Genomic DNA, 15,915 nt, shown 5'->3' with positions numbered 1-15,915 from the left:
GAAACATTCATGACTTCAATAGTAGGAATTGCCACTCAGCAAACAGATCTTAGTCCTGAGAGAGTGCTCGGGACTTGAAAGTATTAAATTGCAGAGGAAAGGTTGAGGCTGATACTCGGTGACATTTTTCTGGCCTCGTTCAGATCTGAAAATCCCTGCTGGCTGACCACCTCTTGAGATAACTTGCGTTTCAGGGCAGAGGAAGGTTATCTAGCTGACTCCAGTGTTCACAGCTATTCAGATGACTTATCTGCCTGGCTATCCAGGTCATTCACTAAGCTGTGGTATTTTTCCCTAAGGAATAAATCGATAGGATTCACCAGGCCACGGTAAATGACTTTGCGGCTTGGTGAATCGTGTGGTATTTTTCCCCACAGGAAAATACTCCGGCCCACAGGGAAAATTAATGTGACAGCAAAAGCCTCTCCCCCAAATACTGCATAATGGCAGCTGAAGACTGCGGTGCTGGCATCATTAAAGGGGTCGCTTAGACCCTCTACCACTCCCACCCCACCCTTGAGGAAAGGAGAAAAGAGAATGAGAAGTAATGCGAGAAAGGCCAAGGCGTGGGATTCTCATGCGTCTGGTGTGCAGTAATTGAAGGGATTTCTATGTGATTGGGAGAGAGACCTTTGTCTGCTGATCTGAAAGTAACAAAGCAATGTGAGCAGGTGGTGACTAAGGCCTGAGAGCTGCTGCACATGAAGCTGATAATGTCCCTGTACAGGTCCTTGCTGAGGCCTCACCTGGGGGATACTGTGTTCAGTTCTAGAGGTCTTACCTCAAACAGGATAGATGCAGTTCAGAGAACGGCAATCACAATGGTGTGGGATCTGTATGAGATGAGAGACAGGGGAGATATAATACAGAGACTTTCAAATACCTGAAGGCCATGATCTGAAACTCCAAGGGCTAAACTCAGCAACATCATCAGGAAATGTCTTTCTCAGATTAGATAGTGGATGCATGGACGCCTCCCAGAAGAGGTGGTGAAGAGAAGAATTAAAAAGGCCATGGGATAAACACAAAGGGACCTTAATGGCTAGAGGTTGGATAAGTGATTAAACTAAGAGTTTTATTGTATCTTTCTGTCTAATATAGTCCAATTTAGCTTATGTAGTTTAGAGATCAGAATAGAGAAAAGATAGTTGATTGCACAAGTAGAAGCTTCTATTTTAGGTTATAATTAAAATACAGATAGGTAATAGCCTTTGCTAAACTGGCCCAAGGCCGTACTGTCAGACTTTTTGACTCCATGGAAAGATAAAGAGCTATGGAAAGGTGCTAAAGTCTAAACATTATTTACTTATGCAGACAACTACATAAAAGATGAAGAATTAATTATATGTGGTAGAAAACATATAATGATCCTTTTTTATCAGTACCAAAACTTGCTATAATGTAGATAATTGTAGGTAATTATAATTAGGCCACCCTGACCTGTTGACTGATTATGACCTAAGGCATGTGTGGCTGAATCATGCTGACTCTCTATTTTAGAATATATATATTACCATCCTCCTTTCCCTTTCTTTCCATCTCTTCCATTCATCCCTCCCACTGTTATTTTTGCAATGATCAACTATGTTTAATTATCGGTATTCTGTTTGAATCTTGTAAACCGTTCTGATGGCTGCACCGAATGACGGTATATAAAACAGAACAAATAAATAAATAAAATAAATATATATATATGTCTTGCTGTATGTAATCAATTTGGGAATGCCCAACCAGAGTTTACTTAAAGTGTGGTGTTCTCCACATAATATTTATTTATTTATTTATTCATTTATTTATTTATTTAGTGTTTTTCTATACCGGCATTCGCAATATGGATCACATCATGCTGGTTTACATTTAACAGGGGGTGAAAAAATGAAGATACAATAAAAACGATTAACAAGTGCATCGCAACATTGAAATTACAATAAAACAGGGATGTTCTACACTGGGTGTAGAAGAAAAAGGCGATAGGAATTTAACAGATAGAACAGTAAACAATAAATTACAATGATCTCGTAATATTGCATAGTCTATTTTTGTGGAGCAAATTAAAGAGCAAAGAAAAACATCTTCACTAAATATAGAAACTATAGGTGGAACATGTAGTAACTTTAGATGTAACATTGCTGCATGGAGTGGCAATCGCAACTCTGGACACCTTGCTGGGCAGACCGGATGTACCATTTGGGTCTTTATCTGCTGTCATTTACTATGTTACTATGGTATGACAGAAAATGATCCTGTAACTAGGACTTGCCCTCCAGTTGATGATGCCTTATCCTGTTACACAGAGGATGTGTCTCCAGGAATATGTCCAGAAGGGAAGAGTTAGGACCATTTCTTTTATTTGTCAATTCGATCATTAGGAATGTAGATAACTGGGTGACTGGTGAAAGTGAAGATCATTTGGTAACTTGCCTGCCTGATGTGAAGAGAGCAGACCTGATGCATCACATGCACAGTATTTTTCAAATCGTGTTAGGCGTTATTGCACATGTTACGGCATTATCACCTGCAATAACAGTGTAACATGCTCGATAAATAGTGCATTGCAAGTGGGAGGATTTTGGGCAGGTTTATGGAAATTGGGGTTTCTTAACACGGCATATGATACAGTACTGCACAATATTGCAGGATCTTTCTTGGTAAATAACTACAACTTTTTGGTTGCAGTACAGTGTAAAAAAAAGATTTATTGTGCACGATATTGCACATCATGCTATTATTGTGGTGATTATTGCATGCGAAAAAAAACCCAATAGTCATTGACACACCTACTAGCCCTTCCAGGCCCAATAAAAACACCTGTTATTACCTCTTCCACAGCATACTGGGTGCCTCATCATGCTTGCCGCAGAAGACAACACGTGTAACAAGAACCTCAATAGGCAAGGCTTGTTCCAAGGCCTTCTAGGATCGTACAACTGGTACACACAGAGCCATGGGTTCTGTGGGCTGTGGGTAAGGACCACCATCCACATGCAGGCGGCTATGGTACAGGAGTTACAGGGAGCGGATCTTTCCTCCATGAACATCCTTGCAGGGCATGCCAGAGGTCTTTGTGGTTAGCAGGTATTGGCTCATCTCTCGTGCAATCCTGGAATTATATGAAGAGATGTGAAGGGATCTGGATCCAGTCACGGAAAGGTCCCATGCCGTACCTGGCCTCACCAAACATTTGGCTGCCTTACATTTCACTATTTTGTTATTCAACTACTAAGAAAAATGTTTACTGTTCACAAAACTCTACTGTCCCCAACTACTATGTTAACTCCATTTGATTGTATGATAATTTGCATATTTTGTATGTTAATTGCATATTTTGTAAACTGTTATGATGGCTCTACCGAATAACGGTATATAAAACTCTACACATAAATAAATAAATAAATAAATAGATAGCAAGTGGCTGCTTCCAAACAACAGTAGGGGTCATGGGGGGAATGTCTCAAAGCACGTTTTCCTGTTGTCTCAACCAGGTCATTGAAGCAGTTACTGACCATACTCCTTGCTACATTAAATTTCCTCATGACAGGCAAGACTGGATGGACATGAAGAGAGTTTTTTATGCCTTCATACACTTTTCCAATGTTGTCGGAGCAATCGACTGTACTTGCGTAGCCATCATTCCACCCTGTCTGAGGGAGGAGACGTAGCGCAAGAGAAAGCTCTTCCACTCCTTCAATGTGCAAATGGTCTGCGATGCTGGAATGCGCATACTGGATGTCAGCCCAGGTTTCCAGGAGGTGTGTGCGATTCTTTTATACTTAGCCAATCGGTCATCTTTGACAATTTTGAGGCTGGCATGTATGGTGATCCTTGGCTCGTAGGTAAGACACACTTTTCTTTCTGTATTCCAATGTTTACTATATGTATGTGCCTAATGGCAACCAAAAGAGTGTTGCCTGCAGGGCTGGAAAGGATCAGTGGCATGACATGTGGCTGGTAGAGTCACTATGTATCCGATAGGCCCTAATCATGGCTTTTTATTCCCATGCTTCATAGCGTGGCAAACTTTTACACAAACAATGCATGTGACTTTAAGATCACTGAGTAAGCAGGCACTGTATGCTTAGAAGGTTTTCATAAGCTAAATGCCCCCGTTTCTATCCTTCCCTTGGGTGCCATTTTAAATTCCCAGGTGATTCACAAGCTTTAACTGTCCACACCAGCGCCACAGTACCATCACTTGCGGTGCCTTACAGAGGTGTGAAGAAGATTGTCACACACTTTTTATGTATAGACTACACACAACTATACTACAGTCACTATCCTGTGTATGTTGGTGGCCTTCCATATTCTCTGTATGTGGTCTCCCAACTGGTTTTATAGGAAAGACATAAGAACATAAGAAATTGCCATGCTGGGTCATACCAAGGGTCCATCAAGCCCAGCATCCTGTTTCCAACAGAGGCCAAACCAGGCCACAAGAACCTGGCAATTACCCAAACATTAAGAAGATCCCATGCTACTGATGCAATTAATAGCAGTGGCTATTCCCTAAGTAAATTTGATTAATAGCAGTTAATGGACGTCTCCTCCAAGAACTTATCCAAACCTTTTTTAAACCCAGCTACACTAACTGCACTAACCACATCCTCTGGCAACAAATTCCAGAGCTTTATTGTGTGAAGCAGAGAAAGTGGCTTGCACTGGAGAGAGCTCCACTGAGTTTCCTGTGTCTGACAGCACAGTCCATGATCAGATGGGTATGCTGAGCCACCAGCGTTACAACTCTCTGACTGCATGCGTTCAGCAGAGCTTACATGGCAGGAAGATCCTGGCTGCCATCATCATGAAGAAAGGAGCAGAGGACCTGGGCACTGTGGTTAGCATTGGCACTGGTAATCACTGTATGAAGGGAGAAGAGCTGAGTCTAAAAGGAGAAACAGTAAATGATTGTCATGCAGAAATCATTTCTCACAATGAGTTGATGAAGTATGACTCATCTGCTTGTGAGGACAGCATGTTTGAAGCTGCACAGGATGGTAGGCTAATGGTGAAAGCTGGCATAACCTTCCACCTATATGTCAGTACGGCTCCTTGTGGCGACGGTGCTCTTTTCCATAAGTCTTGCAGTGACCCACCAACCACAGAAGGAGATGTCACTCACCACCCGCTCTTTGAGAACCCAACGCAGGATAAACTGCGCACCAAAGCGGAGAATGGAGAAGGCCCTATTCCAGTTGAATCCTGGATGGCATCCATCATAGAGAGAGGCTGCGTACCATGTCCTGCAGTGATAAAATTATGCGCTCGAATGTCTTAGGCTTACAAGGAGTGCTTCTGACGCACTTCCTGCAACCTGTCTATCTCCATTCTGTCACTCTCAGTTATCTGTACAGCCAGGGCCATCTCACGTGTGCAAGTTGCTGTCGCATGTCAAGAGATGGAGATGTTTCCCAGCAGGGTCTTTCTCCATCATTTGCATCAGGTATGGAATTAGCAGGTAGCATAGTTGTGGCACCTCTTATATATCTCTTCAAGATTGGCAGGCCACTACACATCAGTTGCATTTGCTGGGTTTTGAGACATGGTACACATGTGATGTAGTAGTTCAGAACAGCTGTCTTTCTTAACGTTACATAGAGGCAGCACTTATACTTCCTTTAGTGTGCCCTAAGGTCGATTTGTGTACCCTAAATGCTACAACAAAGTGATAGGCACTTAGGATACACAAAGCAACTTTAAAGGTTCAGCAAAAGTAAAGGCAACCTTATACAATATTATTGGATGATGTATATTGCTATTCACATGCTGAAGTTATAATGCTCTGTTTGAAGCCTTTAATCTGTCATTGCTGCAGGAGATTCTGGGTATGGTTGCAGGAAGTTGCTTCTCACCCCTGTTGCCATTCCCAACACGCCAGCAAAGAAGAAGTACAACGATGCCTTATATGCAACCCGATGTGTCATAGAACACACCTTCAGACTTCTCAAAAGTCGATTTCACTGTTTCAACAAGATGGGTGGAGCCATGTAAGCAGGAGTTAGCTATCAGTTTGGTGTGTGAAGAAGCCAACAAGAGGCAATGTTGAAGGTCCCCTGTTGTTAGCTTTTTTTTTTAACTCTTTGCTGTATTTCTTACTAGCATACCCTGGGGTTTGTGTGGTATGGGCTAGGCAAGATATTGTTGGCTGCAACATAAGTGCAAATTTGGAAAGCGCCTGTGCATTCTATCATGCAAGTAAATGTGGAGGCCAAACCTTTAACCCTCTCATTCATTAACAGAAAAAGCATACAATGAAAGGAGGCGAGGATGTGTGCGAAGCAAAACAGTGAACACTTAGGGGTCAATTTTAAAAGGTGCGTGCTCACATGGATGCGCCTATTTTATAACATGTGCATGTCGCCGCGCACACGTCATACAATATCTGTGTTTACATGTGCGCCCAATTTTATAAATGGTGCGCGCTTGTACTGCAGGGTGTCCCATTCACGCGGGCGGGGGGGGGGGGGATTTTTCAATTATGCATGGCGATGTGATCGGCCTTTTTCCCAGTTCCCTCCCAGTCTGCTCCTATTCTTCCTCCCTCTTTCCCTCTCCTCTCTGACCCCTAAATTAAACCTATGTACCCCCAGGTTTTTTTTTTTTTAATATTTACTGCTCCTCTGGAGCCAAAGTAAACTCTGCGCACTGGCCAAGTGCCAGCGGGTTTATGCGTATGGCCGGGCCCGTTTTAAAATGCGCGCAGCACGTGCAAGAACCGGCCACATGCGTAACCCCTGATTTTTCCGCTCAAAGCACTTTTAAAATTTGGACTTTTGTTAACAAACACATGTAGTGCAGATTTTATAAAAAGGTTATGTCTTAGGTAATCATCTTATGCAAAAACTAGAAAAGAAATGATAAAAACCATTTGTACATTTCATTTCCTTCACATTCTGTGTACACCTGTACAAATATAAATTGACATTGGATCTTTACATATACAGGCTTACCATCTTATCTTTAACGCACAATCATGATTGCTGCTAAGAACATAGAAACAGGAAGTGGCACTCCTATAACAGTACTACTGTAATACAGGTAACAGCAGCACAACTATGTGCTGTGAACAAAAAGGCCCCAGACAGTCCATGTTGAAAGAGTGCACTCAAAGAGGACAGCTTAAGGGCCAAGGTAGCAGAGTTCAGCAAGAAGGCAGCAGGAGGCCTAGGAGGAGACCCAGCAGCATGGAGGTACCACCACTTGTAGGAGCTGAGATGAGAACCAGCAGCATGGAGGCACCACCACTTGTAGGAGCAGAGATGAGAACCAGTAGCATGGAGGCACCACCACTTGCAGGAGCAGAGATGAGAACCAGCAGCATGGAGGCACCACCACTTGCAGGAGCAGAGATGAGAACCAGCAGCATGGAGGAACCATCACTTGCAGGAGCAGAGATGAGAACCAGCAGCATGGAGGCACCACCACTTGCAGGAACAGAGTTGAGAGCCAGCACATGGACGCACCACCACTTGCAGGAGCAGAGATGAGAACCAGCAGCATGGAGGCACCACCACTTGCAGGAGCAGAGATGAGAACCAGCAGCAAGGATGCACCATCACTTGCAGGAGCAGAGATGAGAACCAGCAGCATGGATGCCCCATCACTTGCAGGAGCAGAGATGAGAACCAGCAGCAAGGATGCACCACCACTTGCAGGAGCAGAGATGAGAACCAGCAGCATGGAGGCACCACCACTTGCAGGAGCAGAGATGAGAACCAGCAGCATGGAGGCACCACCACTTGCAGGAGCAGAGATGAGAACCAGCAGCAAGGATGCACCATCACTTGCAGGAGCAGAGATGAGAACCAGCAGCATGGATGCCCCATCACTTGCAGGAGCAGAGATAGAACCAGCAGCATGGACGCACCACCACTTGCAAGAGCAGAGATGAGAACCAGCAGCATGGACGCATCACCACTTGCAGGAGCAGAGATGAGAGCCAGCAGCATGGACGCACCACCACTTGCAGGAGCAGAGATGAGAACCAGCAGCCTGGAGGCACCACCACTTGCAGGAGCAGAGATGAGAACCAGCAGCAGGGAGGCACCACCACTTGCAGGAGCAGAGATGAGAACCAGCAGCATAGAGGCACCACTGCTTGCAGGAGCAGAGATGAGAACCAGCAGCATGGACGCACAATCACTTGCAGGAGCAGAGATGAGAACCAGCAGCATGGACGCACCATCACTTGCAGGAGCAGAGATGAGAACCAGCAGCATGGATGCACCATCACTTGCAGGAGCAGAGATGAGAACCAGCAGCATGGACGCCCCATCACTTGCAGGAGCAGAGATGAGAACCAGCAGCATGGACGCACCACCACTTGCAAGAGCAGAGATGAGAACCAGCAGCATGGATGCATCACCACTTGCAAGAGCAGAGATGAGAACCAGCAGCATGGACGCACCACCACTTGCAGGAGCAGAGATGAGAACCAGCAGCATGGACGCGCCACCACTTGCAGAAGCAGAGATGAGAACCAGCAGCATGGACGCACCACCACTTGCAGGAGCAGAGATGAGAACCAGCAGCATGGACGCGCCACCACTTGCAGGAGCAGAGATGAGAACCCGCAGCATGGAGGCACCACCACTTGCAGGAGCAGAGATGAGAACCAGCAGCATGGATGCATCACCATTTGCAGGAGCAGAGATGAGAACCAGCAGCATGGAGGCATCACCACTTGCAGGAGCATAGATGAGAACCAGCAGCATGGAGGCACCACCACTTGCAGGAGCAGAGATGAGAACCAGCAGCATGGAGGCACCACCACTTGCAGGAGCAGAGATGAGAACCAGCAGCATGGATGCATCACCATTTGCAGGAGCAGAGATGAGAACCAGCAGCATGGAGGCATCACCACTTGCAGGAGCATAGATGAGAACCAGCAGCATGGAGGCACCACCACTTGCAGGAGCAGAGATGAGAACCAGCAGCATGGAGGCACCACCAGAGGAGAGACAGGAGGGATATCATACAAACATTTAAATACCGAAAGCTAATATTGCATAAATAAACCTTTTCCAGTGGAAAGGAAGCCGTAGAACTGGGGTTCAGTTTGAAGCTACAGGAAGGCAGAGTAGAAACAACATCAGAAAATATTATTTTTTTATGGAAAGGTTGGTGGCTGTATGGAATGCCCTCCTGCAAGAGTTTGAAAAGATAAAAAGACTAGCAGCATTTAAACAAGAGTGGGATGGGGGGGGGGGGGGGAGTATTTTTGAGCAGCGACCAAGATGGCTTCCTGATCCAGCTGCTTCACAAGATCCTATTTATTTTCAGTTATCCTGCCCTGGTTATCTCAGAGTGCGCCTTTGTTTTTCGACATCTACTTTTGCTTGGTTATATCTGAGATTAAATCCAGGAAAATCGAAGCTGCCTTCGCAGCAGGTGCCGGCACAAAATGATTCAAACAGGACCCTCCATCTCCGGACAAGGTAGCCGCCGTGAAAAGTATGGTGTCGGATGACCTTGTTTTGGCTGAACTCTGGCTCTTGAAGGATATGCTCCAGAACCATATGACTTGATGGTGGCCATCCGCTCTGATCTTTCCATGATGTCTCAGCAGATGGTATCCTTCATTGCACGGCTGAGGGACATCAAGTCCCAAATGGCATCTCTTCTGATGGCAATGGCCCTGCTCTCACAACTTACTTTCAAAGTGGAGCGCCTCCAAAGAGATCTAGAAGATTTGGCAAATCGCAGTTGTTGGATTCTTGAGGTCTCTGAAGACTTGGAGGGGTCTAATATTCAACAGTTTCTCTCTACCATGATTTCTATCTGTTTGCAGCTGTAGTTTGATTTATCATTTGAAATCAAGCGCGCACATGGGATCTCATCTCAGCTTCTCTAGAACTCTAGATACCTGCGACTTATTAATTTTAACTACTGCAGTATCTGTGAGTTTTGGAGGTGCTTGCAGCAGCCCGTGCCAGACTTTGAGAAAACCACAGAGGCCAGACACAAAGCTTTCTTTTCATTTCGGCCTTGTTTACAGGCACTGGGCACCCAGTACGGCCTTCTGTATCTTGCGTGGATGCGAGTTACCTGCCACAAACAAACCAAGTCCTTTGAAATGCCTGAGGCCCTTGATGCATTTATCTCATCGCTGGAGTAGGCGCAGGAGATGGTAACATGACTTTCTGGCTTCCCCACACCTTTCACATTCTTTTTTTCCCTACTTACTATGGCGGTCCCAGATAGGGGGCTCACTTGACATGTTTTCTTTTACTGGATTTCTGCATATTCCTTGAAGAAGAGCCATTGTTGTTCATGGCGCATTTGTATTGCATTACAATTTTTTTCTTTTCTCTAACTGGGTGGTGTTTCAATCCATTTTGGTTCAGTTGGATCTTGTCAACTTTTTGTTCTGTCCTGAGGTTGATTTCACACTGTGCTGCCAATTGTTTTGGCTACAGTTCTTTGTGTCCATGTTCACCACATTACATGTTATTTTCTTTTTATTCTTGCTTAACGTTTTGATAAGCTGCCTGTTTTTTTTCTCCTGATCACTAACTACTGTTTGCTTTTTTATTGGGGAAGTTGTGCTTTTTATTTCTCTATGTGTCTATATAATGGCTTCTGTATCTGATTTACAAGTCATCTCCCTTAATGTTAATGGTCTCTCACACCCCATTAAGTGCAAGAACATTTAATCTTATTTGAATTTCCTACATCCTGATGTGGTCATGCTTCAGGAAACCCATCTCTCTGGATTGGAATTTCTTAAATTGAAACAAGCTTGGGTTGGGGAAGTTTTTTTTCAGTCCGGAGCAACATAAGAAGAGGTCAGGGGAGTAACAATTTTATTTCACAAGAAGTTGGTTGCTAAGGTATCCTGTCATGGAGCGGACCTCAATGGTCGTTGGGTCTCTGTGAAGGTCTCCTTCGGGTCAGAGGATTTTCTTTTTTTTCAATCTATATGCCCCTAATACTGATGACCCTGGGTTTTTTTTCCAGGCTGTCTCCTTGCACCTTTTGGAGGAAGAGGCCTCCCATCTGGTCATATGGGCGAGTTCAATCAACCCTTAGATTTTATTCCGGATAAGCAGTCACCTGCTAAACTCTCCAATGCCAGGGCCATAAGGCACTGCATAATCTTATAGAGGCTGCAGACTTGGCGAACCCTTGGCACCTGTATCAATTATTTTTTGGTCTTGAGCTCCCTGATCCCTATTGTATCCTCTGCATCCATACAGCCTATTTTGGTGTTGGATCATGTGGCGATTTCATTTTCTTTAGCTTTAACCTCCCCTACAGTGGAAGACTGTATGTGGTGGTTTACTTTAGCTTTATTGGAAGACACTGCTTTTTAGCAGTATCTTAGTGGTAAAATTGTAGAATACTTTCACCATAATGATAATCCAGACATTGCAACCACCACAGTGTAGGCAGCGTTCAAGGCTACTATTCAGGGGTGAAATTATTAGTTATAGCATTAGGGTCAAGAAAGTGCAAAGGGCTGATTATTGAGTTGTCGGACTCTGTGGCTAGTCTGGAAAAAGAGCATATTTCTCATCCCTCCCCAGCCATCCTCCTCCTGCTGTAGAAAGCACATTATGAGTACAACAAGCTTCTAATTTTTCATGCTGGGAAAGCTCTTTTTATTCAAAAAGCTCAGTATTATGCTGAGAGCAACAAGTGTGGCCACTTACTGGCTAATTACCTGAAAAAAAGAAACAGGAAAAGAAAAGCATCTATGTGATCAAATCCCAGCCTGTTGACATCCTGTTGTCTGATATCAATATTATGCATGCTTCTCATGATTTTTATGCTGATTTGTATAAGTCTGAATCTCCCTTGTCTGTATCTGCTATTAATGCTTTTTTTTCACAGTTGTCTCATCCTACTCTCACCACAGACCAGAGAGAGGCTCTAGATCATCCCATCACCTTGGATGACATCTCGTCTGCATTGGCTGCTCTCAAAGGAGGGAAGACTCCAGAGCCAGATGGCTATACAGTGAACTTTTATCGTGCATTTCAGGAGTTGCTAGTTCTAAGCTTCTTACTTTCTTAGCCACCACGTCATCTCATCCTGATTCCCTCTCCTTTTTCTCGGAAGCTTCTGTAGTGGTGCTTCCTAAGTCAGGGAGAGTCAGTTTCCAATTATCGCCCTATCTCTCGTCTCAACACTGATTACAAGCTCTTTGCTAAAATTTTGGCCACTAGATTGGTGGAGGTTATGGGCGTCCTTATTCACCCTGACCAATCCAGATTTATTAAAAATCAGCTTATGTCTAACAATGCTCAGATTTTTTTTCATATCCAGGAGCTGGTGAAATCTTCCTCATCTTTGATTATTGTCCTCTCTTTGGATGCTGAAAAAGCTTTTTACCACTTTGAATGGCTTTATCTATTAGAAGCCTTAAAGTGGTTTGGCTTTGGTGCCTCCATTTTAACTTGGATTCAATTACTCTATCGTTGTCCTCCTATCTTTTTGTACCTCAATAATTGGATTTCTCCCCATTCTATATTATGTAGGGGCACCAGACAGGGCTGTCCTTTATCCCCTTTTCTTTTCAACCTGGCTTTGGAACCACTGCTATTCATCAAGATCCTGCTATTGAAGGTATTGCATTCGGCACAGTGATTTACAAGCTTTCTGCTTACGCCGATACTTTACTCTATCTTGCTGATCCTGCCACTTCTCTTCCTCACTTGTTTTCTCTCATTTGTTGCTACTCCTCCTTCTCAGGATACCATGTGAACTGGCATAAAACTGAGTTGCTTCAGCTAAATTCTCTGGTTCTTGTGTAGATATATCAGTTAATCCATTTTGCCTGTTTGATAAAGACCTTAAATATTTGGGTATCAATTTTTTTTTCAAGCATTTCCACTACCATATTATTTTTTGGTCTTGAGCTCCCTGATCCCTATTGTAACCTTTGCATCCATACAGCCTATTTTGGTGTTGGATCATGTGGCAATTTCATTTTCTTTAGCTTTAACCTCCCCTACAGAGGAAGACCGTATGTGGTGGTTTACTTTGGCTTTGTTGGAAGACACTGCTTTTTAGCAGTATCTTAGTGGTAAAATTATAGAATACTTTCACCATAATGATAATCCAGATGTTGCAACCACCACAGTTTGGGCAGCGTTCAAGGCTACTATTCAGGGGTGAAATTATTAGTTATAGCATTAGGGTCAAAAAAGTGCATAGGGCTGATTATTGAGTTGTCGGACTCTGTGGCTAGTCTGGAAAAAGATCATATTTCTCATCCCTCCCCAGCCATCCTCCTCCTGCTGTGGAAAGCACATTATGAGTACAATAAGCTTCTAATTTTTCATGCTGGGAAAGCTCTTTTTATTCAAAAAGCTCAGTATTATGCTGAGAGCACAAGTGTGGCCACTTACTGGCTAATTACCTGAAAAAAAGAAACAGGAAAAGAAAAGCATTTAGGTAATCAAATCCCAGCCTGTTGACATCCTGTTGTCTGATATCAATATTATACATGCTTCTCATGATTTTTATGCTGATTTGTATAAGTCTGAATCTCCCTTGTCTGTATCTGCTATTAATGCTTTTTTTCCACAGTTGTCTCATCCTACTCTCACCACAGACCAGAGAGAGGCTCTAGATCGTCCCATAACCTTGGATGACATCTCATCTGCATTGGCTGCTCTTAAAGGAGGGAAGGCTCCAGAGCCAGATGGCTATACAGTGAACTTTTATCGTGCATTTCAGGAGTTTCTAGTTCTAAACTTCTTACTTTCTTAGCCACCACGTCATCTCATCCTGATTCCCTCTCCTTTTTCCTGGAAGCTTCTGTAGTGGTGCTTCCTAAGTCAGGGAGAGTCAGTTTCCAATTATCGCCCTATCTCTCGTCTCAACACTGATTGCAAGCTCTTTGCTAAAATTTGGCCACTAGATTGGTGGAGGTTATGACCGTCCTTATTCACCCTGACCAATCCAGATTTATTAAAAATCAGCTTATGTCTAACAATGCTCAGATTTTTTTTCATATCCAGGAGCTGGTGAAATCTTCCTCATCTTTGATTATTGCCCTCTCTTTGGATGCTGAAAAAGCTTTTTACCACTTTGAATGGCTTTATCTATTAGAAGCCTTAAAGTGGTTTGGCTTTGGTGCCTCCTTTTTAACTTGGATTCAATTAATCTATCATTGTCCTCCTATCTTTTTGTACCTCAATTGGATTTCTCCCCATTTTACATTATGTAGGGGCACCAGACAGGGCTGTCCTTTATTCCCTTTTCTTTTCAACCTGGCTTTGGAACCACTGCTATTCATCAAGATCCTGCTATTGAAGGTATTGCATTCGGTACAGTGACTTACAAGCTTTCTGCTTTCGCCGATACTTTACTCTATCTTGCTAATCCTGCCACTTCTCTTCCTCACTTGTTTTCTCTCATTTGTTGCTACTCCTCCTTCTCAGGATACCATGTGAACTGGCATAAAACTGAGTTGCTTCTGTTAAATTCTCTGGTTCTTGTGTAGATATATCAGTTAATCCATTTTGCCTGTCTGATAAAGACCTTAAATATTTGGGTATCAATTTTTTTTTAGACATTTCCACTACCATATCTCATTGGGAAACATCTCTTCTACAAATGTTGAGTAAGTCTGTTTTACAATGGTCTCCCTTCACGTGACTTGGTGGGGATGCCTTGATACTATCAAAATGGTGTTAGCTCCATGCTTAAATTTTGTTTTCTCCATGGTCCCCATTTTTTATTTTTACGCGACTTTTATCAACAAGTGGATCAGACGCTTATTAGATTTCTATGGCACCAGAAGTCTCCTTGTATTTCTCTTTCAAAATTGAAAGCGGATAAGGGTCACATGGAGTTAATTTTCCTGATTTTTATAGTTATCAGGTTTTTATTTTATAACAGAAGCATCAGTGGCGTTCAGATTTATTGTCTTTATCTGATTCCCCTCGATGGGTACAAATTGAACGTGATTTGCTTTTTCCCTTCCCTTTGGAGATGATTATTGGAATGTCTTCTGCTGGTTTTCTCAAGGCTCACCCAATTGTCCACTCCACTCATAGGGCTTTCGCAGAATATGACCGCTTGGTATCCTCTTCCTCTCCATCACGGGGATATTCCAAGTTAGTGTCACTATGGTTTCATCTGCACAATCAGGTTGATGGTGCTTCCCTTAATTGGAAACCGTGGCAAACTTGTGGTTTTTGGTTTCTTTCCCAGCTTTTACGGGGTAGCTCTCTGCTTTCCTTCTCTGTCTTGCGCGAGTCTCACTCTCTACCTCACACTCAGTTTTGTGCCTGGCTACAACTTCACAATTGTTTATCCTCTGCCTTGTTATCCCACTTTCCTTTGGCTGATTTTCCAAGTTTATATGTTCTATATGGGGATTTTGGTCCTACGGGTCATTTGGCCTCTCAGTTCTATAAATCTTTTAAGAATTCCCTGTTTCTTGATCCTCTTGGGTTACAATCTTTCTGGAGCTCAGAAAGCACGTGTTCTTCTGAAGATGCAGATTGGGGGTATTTTTGGTGTTCATCATTGTGTATCTCACTGTCCTCCAGCTTAACTCAATCTTCCTTTTTCGTATCCCAGAGGGTGGTGTGGTCTCCATGGAAGCTTTTTCGAGCTGGCATAGTATCCACTCATTATTATTGGTGTTGTTATCTTCCTAACGCCACATTATCTCACATGTTATTTTTTTGCCCCACAGTGTTGTCGTTTTAGCACCAGGTGTGGGTGACAATTTTCCAGGTTTTACATGTGGATGCCCCAATTACTTATTGCACAGTTATTCTTTGGGGGAGGGGGGGAGCAGCTTTGCCTTTTTCTCTTCCTCCTCCTCACCACAAATGATTGCATTTGTTCCTAGCAGTTACAATTCATTTAATGTTGTCCTTCTGGAAGCACAGTGATTGACTAGTGAGCATTTTTGGTGGAATTCTATCAGTTTATATTGTAAATATGAGAGAGTCT

The 15,915-nt window shown here is 43.4% G+C and overlaps 1 protein-coding gene across 1 annotated transcript in view; it reads right to left on the bottom strand.

The window, feature by feature from the left end:
- The window catches only part of LOC115076603 (bifunctional heparan sulfate N-deacetylase/N-sulfotransferase 4-like), a 287,503-nt gene that overhangs the window by 100,228 nt on the left and 171,360 nt on the right, over positions 1-15,915 (bottom strand). The gene's annotated exons all lie outside the window — the stretch shown is intronic.

This window comes from Rhinatrema bivittatum, chromosome 1 (assembly GCF_901001135.1).
Source record: "Rhinatrema bivittatum chromosome 1, aRhiBiv1.1, whole genome shotgun sequence".
Lineage (NCBI taxonomy): Eukaryota > Metazoa > Chordata > Amphibia > Gymnophiona > Rhinatrematidae > Rhinatrema > Rhinatrema bivittatum.
Note: the sequence above shows the minus strand (reverse complement) of the source record. Positions and strands in the feature narration are given on the sequence as shown.